The sequence below is a fragment of the Nannospalax galili genome, unplaced genomic scaffold, assembly GCF_000622305.1.
Source record: "Nannospalax galili isolate Female #2095 unplaced genomic scaffold, S.galili_v1.0 scaffold2103, whole genome shotgun sequence".
NCBI classification, from domain to species: domain Eukaryota; kingdom Metazoa; phylum Chordata; class Mammalia; order Rodentia; family Spalacidae; genus Nannospalax; species Nannospalax galili.
Window position 1 is genome coordinate 67,450 of NW_008349069.1, and position 8,463 is coordinate 75,912.

Here is an 8,463-nt window from a genome sequence, read left to right on the forward strand (position 1 = left end):
CTTACAGTGATTCTCCTGTCTCAGTCTCCTACGTGCTGAGATTATAGACCTGTGTCAATATACATACACTGTCATGCCTGGGGAGTTTCTATTTATTTGTGTTTGTTCAGCTACGAATAAATTTTATTTAAATGTTATTAAAATGTTCAATTTAAGTTTTCATTAATTTTTAAGTTAATATATGACTTTTCATACATCTATATCATTGTACCTTGGTCATATTTCTCTGCAGTTTTCTTTCAATAGTGGCCTTATAGAGGCTGGCAGATCCCTGTGAGTTCAAGGCCATCCTGGTCTACATAGTGAGTTCCAGGACAGCTGGGGCTACAGGGAGACCCTGTCTCAAAAAGACCAAAAAAAAAAAAAAAGTCATATGGATGCCAAAAAGGGTGGCAGTCATTCATTGCCCAGGACACCAAAAGAACAACACACCTGAGGCCTGAGGAAACCAGAAGGCAGATCAAGCTGCCAAGGAAATAGCAGAATCCCTGTCTGAACCTGCTCTCCAACCCTGCCAAATCCTATGTTACCTGAAAAGCCTTCATATACAAAAGAGGATGACAAATATTTCCGGACAATTCCAGATGGATATGTCTCCTCAGGGTGGAGACACACTGCAGGTGGCAAGGTCATTCTCCCCCACCGCCTGGGAGAAATGCTAGTTCACCAACTCCATGAAGGAACCCACATGGGAACAGAAAAGATTAGGTTATTACTAACCAGATGCTTCAAGTTTCCTTTCTCCACAGCCACAATACAGGACATCACTTCCAGATGTATGGCATGCCAGATGACTAATGCCTACCCGAAAAATGATAAATCCTCAGAAAAACGTGAAAGAGGAACTGCACCTGGAGTCCACTGAGAGGTGGACTTCACAGAGATAAAGCCAGAATGTTTTGGATATAAATATTTACTGGTTTTTATAGACACTTTTTCAGGTCACTTTTTCTGACCAAGAAGGAAATGGCAACCACAGTTGCCAAGAAGTTGCTGCATGAACTCATTCCCAGGTTTGGTGTGCCCCTGGTGTGAGGATCTGACAATGGACCAGCGTTCATCTCTCAGGTCATGCAGGCCTTAGCAAAGGCCCTGGGGACAGATTGGAAACTACATTGTCCATATCATCCCCAGAGTTCAGGGCAGGTAGAAAGAATGAATTGGACCATGAAGGAGACCTTGACTAAATTAACCCTAGAATCTGGTGCAGACTGGGTGACTCTCCTCCCTTTTGCCCTCCTGAGGGTTAGAAACTCCCCCTATATCCAAAAAATAACTCCTTTTGAGATTCTTTTCGGAAGAAGGCCCCCTCCCCTGGTCCCAAGATTAAAGTCAGAACTGTTGGCTAAAATGTCTAATCATGAAATCCTTCAGTCTATTAGGGCATTATAGGCGGTACAGGAGCAACTCTACCTCTACCCCCTGATCCGGCACGTGCACGAACTGCCCCCAGCTACTCCACATCCTTACTGACCTGGAGACATTGTCTGGATAAGATGACATCAGAAGGAGACATTGGCCCCTCGATGGAAAGGACCATTCACTGTGATCCTGACGACTCCCACGGCAATGAAGGGGGACGGTCTGTACACCTGGATTCATCACTGCTCTGGCTGGTCCCCTCTTAATCCTTATAGCATCCAGTTCCAGAGTTCCAGGAGATCCGACAGCCTCTTCTGTTCTCCGCGGGCATTGCACAACACGGGTGCACTTACTTACATGCAGGCATAACACTCAACACACATAATTTTTTTTTAAAAAGCTGTGTGTGTGTGTAAGTACTCATGAAGGCCTGAAGGCGAGTGCCCCTCAGATCCCCTCCCTATCCTCTGAGGAAAAGCTGCCCTCCACCTGACTCAGGAAATTCCCTCCATTGTTCAAACCCTTTCCTGGTATCTGTTTATGATTTCTATGGAAATGGTCTGGGGCAGAAGAAAGAGAATGTTCTGCCCCAGGTAAGACAGACAATGGCTGTATAGGTAAAGTCTCTGGAAATCAGCCCTAGATTGTTCCAATCCTTTCTTGGTTATTCTGTTTCTATGGACATCCCCTGCTTTGTGGTTTTTGTGGTTTCTCTGCTTAAAAGCCCTGTGTTTTCACTGTTCAGGGTCACAGTACAGCTCCCGAGACTGTGTCCCCAACCAGTTGGCTCCAGTAAAGCGCTCCTTTTTACTGAGACTCAGTGTCTGAGTGGTCAATTTAGGGAATTTTTCGGACCCCGAACAAACCCAAACCTGATTTCTAGGCCTGGTTCTGTCCCTCTCTTAAAATCCAGGACTCAAGATCCATTCAAACTTCTAATTAAATTCCCTGAGGTTCATTCCTGCTCCAATGTGACCTCATTCCCTCTAACAGAAACTAGACTAGGAAAGTTCCAGATTACCACTCTAGTATGGGTTTTTGAATTATGAGATTTTCACACACTTGATCCTGTCCTCTCCCCAAGCTTGGGTTTCCTCAACTGGACAGAAAGCTCAGTCATCCCTCAAGTATATATTTGGATCTCCATTTAGTTCATGGAAGACAAGAAAGATTCATGTTTGATGCCCCAGAAGAAGGATCCAAGGACAAAGAGAATCTTGTCACTACGGTCAACCTTTATGTGTGGTGGCTTGACATCCTTGAGAAAGTTGGGCCAATTCTGGAACTCATAGAAATGGACAGAGGCATGGTAACCTGGGGGCAGGAGTGTGGAAACCTGGGACAGGAACACATGGTGACATGGTAGCCACTTACCTCATACTGTCCTGACATACATTTAGTGACAATATAACTGGGTCTACAATTATCATGACAGCTGAGTGTACAGTTTTAGCCTGGAGCAATGGCTATAAGAAAACCCTCAGTTAAATAATGACTTTGGCTTTACCAGCTAAGTGGTTTGAGAAAGTCACAGGGTATCACTAACCTGTTTCCTCAACTGTAACAGGATGTCATTCTATTATTCTAGATTTAAGAATTTACTGAGATAAAGAACCTCAGATGCCTGGGACCAGAGACCTGATCAAGAGATGGGCAGAGACCTGGATAACACAGAGCTCACCTGGAACCCACAGCTCTGAGATGCCTCTAGACCTCATTACAGATGTATTCACAATGAAAATGTGCTCCTTGGAGTGTGGAGATCACAAACATGAAGCCTTCCATCGTTTCCTGAACTGTAGGTGGAGGGCCTGGGCATCCTGTGTCCCCACATCCTTTTCTATTAGCAGGTCACTACACTCAGGAGGCAACATCTACACCAGGGGGAGCAGAAAGAATGAGGTTAGTCAGGCTCTTGGATAGGGAAAAAGCAGCCTTAAGGTGGGGCAATTGGGATGATATAGGATATAAGGGGAAAGGTACAAGCTCTGGGTGACCCTAAATAGGAACACATATACCAACCCTTATTTCTGGGGATATTGTATGAACAGGATATGTGGAAGCCCTCTCTATTGGGGATAGTACCCAAAGAATCTCACCATCTGTGCTGCTGTGTTCTTCAGAACAGCCTTCAAGGGCCCTCTGGTTATTCCCTATATTTTTTAGTGGAGCTCATGATCTGGGATATGTGGAACTGTCTTAAGTGTTGGATGGACTAGATGTAGATCAAGGAATCTCTGAGGGTCTTCAGTCCACCATATGAGTCCCCACTCTCTCAGGGGCTTAGAACTGGATCTCACCATGGTGAGGGTCAAACCATACTCATCATTGTTGACATCAGTGATACTGGGGACAAGGTAAAAAGTCCACAGAGGCCAACAGCTCCTGGGGGTGCCTGAGTAAGAACTCCCCATCCACCATACCAGGAATGATCCTGAAGACCTGTGTCAATGTCAGTATTAAAGCTCAATCACACACATATTCTGATGCCCATTGAATGTCCTCTACCATTTCCTTGTGTCCTAATTTGTGTTAGGATGGTCATCCCTCCCACACCTCCCCTCTCTTGCCCCTCAAGAGGTCCTATACTTAGATTAGCCTATCATGGTATTCATTTGTACTCAGGACTAAAAGAACACCAAGCCATGGTGATGAACCACTAATTGGTTCAGAGTAGTAAAGACTGGCTCTCCCACACTCCCCTGTTTCCCATTCTCCCAGCCACTCAATTCTTCCAAACTTGTAGCCAGAATTTCCTCTTTACTCTTACCTCATAGGCAGTGTACAAGGGCCTCTTAGCCCATGGCCTCACAAGTAGATAGGTTGACCACCATCTATGAAGGGACCAGGCAGGGGCTGACTCATTCATCTAGTCAGGGAGAAGAGTTTTCACAATCTCAACCAGATGTAATTGTTTCTAAATATCACACCATACTGTGTGTTGTATGTGGATTGGCGTAAGAATGAAATTAATCCCATCTTTCTATTGTTCAGCCAGAAGGACAATTGGACATGCATTCTTTTGTTGTTGCTGCTGCTGCTGTTTGGTTGGTTTGATTCTCTCTCTCTCTCTCTCTCTCTCTCTCTCTCTCTCTCTCTCTCTCTGTGTGTGTGTGTGTGTCTATGTATGTCTATGTGTGTTTCTGTGTGAGTGCAAGCATGCACACACACAATTTGTGTGTGATGGTCAGAGGGTCACTTTGAATGGCAGTCCTCCCCTTCTACCTTGCACAAGAAAGGGTCTTCTGTTCTGTGACTTCCTACACCAGCCTAGCTGGCATGCAACCTTCTGGGGCGTCTCCCATCTTTGCCTCCCATTTCACCATAGAGGCACTAGGATTATAGATACATATTACCACATACAGTCTTATGTAGGTTCTAGGAATTTGATCTCAGATCCTCACCTTTGCACAGGAAGCTCTCTCACCCACTGAACCATCTCTCAGTCTCATGCTTACTTGTTTTTGCCAATTATGTGAGGGGGGCAGATCCTAACCCTTGAGCTTCTCAAAAATTAGAGAGGTTATTTCCCATGATCTTTGTTTTCCTCCACTGAGCAGTGTACCAAAGTACTAGAGAATGAGTGCTGAGGTAGCAGGTTATGGCTGGGGTGGTTGAGGACACTCACTCTGTAATTACCTCAGAGGAGCTGGAGATGAGTCCAGGCATCACAGCTACTCCACTCTCCAGGATGGCAAAGTTGTTCCACTCTAAGCCTTAGTATGTGCATCAGAAAAGCGGATGGGAGATTCTCCCCCGACAGAGAGAACTGCTATGGGATTGAGAAGGAGGAAGCACTACAGCATAACCCAGAGCTCAGAGCATTTCTTCACTCCAGGACCGAAGTCCTCTGGGCCCCAAAACTTACATAGCATGGCAGGAGGCTATCTCAAACCACTCCATGGTTCAGGTGACTTGGATGGCACAAACCTCAGTGGACTTATAGGTGACTTGGCAAAAGGAATTCCCAGGAACATGTGGACACCCAGTTTGGTGTCCTTAACATGGATGAGGCTGTCTCATACCTGTCCTGTGTTTGTGGTCCTGATGGGACCAGCTAAGCCCTGGTCTGTAGGTGGAGAAATGCCATCAGTGTTGGTTCTGTCCCATTAGCTGCCACCACACTGTGTGAGTTCCTACCTCATTGTTACTAGGGTGCAGGGAAAGAGAACACAGGGCCTCTAAGTTCAACTCTGGGATATGGGAGTAGGAGCTTCTCTACCCATCAGGGCCAGGAAGCTTGCCCAGCGCCCTTTTGAAGGGTGCCAGGACACTTCTCTGGCCAAAGAGTTGACACACTCAGAGCACTTTGGCAGCATCCAAAGGTCAGTAGCAAACACAACCACAGCCACATACAGAAGAAAATGTCCCTTCTGCCCTTCTTTCCCCTGACCTGCGAGTCCTGAGGTCAGGACTCCTCAGGGCCTCTTATACTGGGCTGACTCCTTAGTATTGGGTGACCTTAGATATCTGTGACCCTCTGTGTACTGCAGGGCTTATCCTATGATCTTTGGTGGGGCCATCATCGGGAAGCACACTTTTCCCACACTTTCATCTGGCCACCTCCCTGGCTGGTACCTTCTCTCCCACAAGCTCAGTCTCTGACTCTGCAGAATTGGGCAGCCCTGACCTTAGTGGCTGCCCATTGCCCACTTAGGGAGTCTTACCCTGCACGTGGAAGAGGAGGAGAAGCAGGAGCCCACAGGCCACAGCATTCAGTCAGCCAAGAAGTCTGTCCAATGGCATGATCGGCTTCCAGGCCCGAGTCTGTGCTGCTGCAGGGTGACCTCTTAGATAGGAAACAGAATCTGTAGGCCTTACCCAGGCAAGAATTTGGATCAAAAGGGCCATAGGCAGAAGAACTTAGTGGAGCAGGGAAAAATTCCTATTGTAGGAGAACTGTATTGATAATGCAGATACAGGAGCCAATGACCAAAAGCCATCTCTGCTATTTCTGCTCCTTTGGCCTCCTGGAAAGGTGGAGAGTGGCTTCTGAAGCCCTTCTGGGATACCAGGAACCCTGTCCTCAAAACTAGAGTCACCATGATCCCTGTCCTTGTACTCACTGGTCCAGTGTAGAAGGTGTTTTGGAAATCGGGGAGCAGAAAGCTGTAACAGGAGAAATGGGGTGGGGGGGCTGCCCTGAGTATGTACATAGTCAAGACGCCACAGATGGAGAGTAGTGTGCACAGCCAAGGAGTTCAGAATGTGACCATTACAGTGATCTTATGATCTACACATACCCCTCCATATTAGTTGTTTCATTGAAACACACTAGAATCTAGAGCAGCGATCAATGATTAACATAAAAGAACACAACAGAAACTTTCCAGTGAAAGAAATAATTCTCATACTTGAAGTACAGGTGGTTGCATATCTCATATTTTATGCAAATTTACCAAGCTATGCATATAAAAGGTAAATATGATTGTATGCAAATCATTCAACAATAAAGCTTTTCAAAAATATGACAGCCACTGAGAGTTTAAAAATGTATTTGGTGAAGTGTCCTGTGCATTGACAGAAATGAAAACCACACAGATGCCTGTTTACAGCAAGAGCTTCAGGCCCCAGTGGAAGTATCAGGCACCAGCTCTCCTGCACTAAAATGAAGCGCTATTCCCTCTGCCCTGCTCCTGAGCCCAGGTTAAAGTTTATCATCATCTCTTTTCTGCCCCCTGGGATTCAGAGTGGGCACCACAAGACTCAGCGCTTTCATGTTGTCTGTCCTGTGTATGGTCCGTCTTCAATGCAATGGATGAAACCTAGAAAAACTGGTACCGCAGGAAGGCAAGTTGGTCACAGGACAGGAAAGGGACTGGGGAATTTGAGGGTTTAGAGAATGAAGGATACAGCCTCTATTAAAAGGAAAATGCTTTGGGAGAACACAGAGGCAAACTGAGCACAATTTATCACCTTTGTAAAATGGCACAAAATGTTTAGGGACATCAATAAGGTTAAGATGAAAACCAGAAACATGGAAGATGAAACAGAGTAGTAGTGCCAGGAGGAGCCAGGAGGCTTAGGGGGAACTCTGAAAGGCCCATGGGCCCCACCACACATGGACAGGTTGGCCAGGTGCTCTGGGAGACGGGATGGGAATCTCTTCTGCTGGACATTTCAGGGCCTTCTGACACCACATCCCACTTCCAGGACACTCCCCGCAATAAAACACATTCACATACGTCCTGAGCCTCTCCAGTCCCTGGGAGTAAGAACAAACCTCAGCACACACACACACACACACACACACACCACAAACACACACATCTCAGGACTGAGGGATTAATGGACATGTCCAGACTCATTTCTCACTAAAAAATTGTGCTGCTCACCACTTGAGAAAGGCATAGATGACCAAGTCAATTGTCTTAAAGTCCAATCAAAGGTGATGTCTAAGTTGCATCATAGGTTGAAATTGAATCTCCAGTACCATGATATGAAGAATTGGGGCTGCTAGAAGACTGTTAAGCCATGCGCACCTTTGTTTATCCATTTTATTCCTTGGGGACACAAAATCTTTAGGCCAGAGAGCTAGCCTCTCCATGCAGCAAAGTCTACTGGTATCTTGACCCTGATCTTGTCTCCAAAACTGTGAACAAATTTCAGTTATTTATAAGTTGCACAGATTGTTGTACATTCATACTCACATACATAACAAAATATATATTACTGACATACAATATCCCTGTATCATTGAAATCCTGAGCCATGCCATTCTCCTTCATAAGCCTTACAAGTAGGTGAGCCATGGACATCTGCCACAGCATCCAACTTGCAGCTTATGATGATTTTGTTACAGCATCTGGATTAGGAGGGTTCCCTAGAAGAACAGAGCTGATAGAAAGTCCATGTGTTATAAAAGGGAACTGGCTAGGATGGCTGACTTACATTATAGGATATGAATACTGTGACAATGGCCTTCAGCATGCTGGGAAGGCTAAGAACAACAATAGCAGCTCAGTCCATGAAGCTCGACGCCTCAGCTTTCCCAGTCTGGTATTGAAGGCCCGAAAGATTCCTAAAGAGTTGCTGGTCTTCAGCATTTCAATGCTGAAGAAACTAGAGTCTGAGGTTAGCGGAGAATGATATCAGCAGCAA

The 8,463-nt window shown here is 45.8% G+C and overlaps 1 pseudogene; it reads right to left on the reverse strand.

Moving 5' to 3' along the window:
* Positions 1-8,463, reverse strand: part of LOC103744505 — a 13,025-nt pseudogene that overhangs the window by 2,691 nt on the left and 1,871 nt on the right.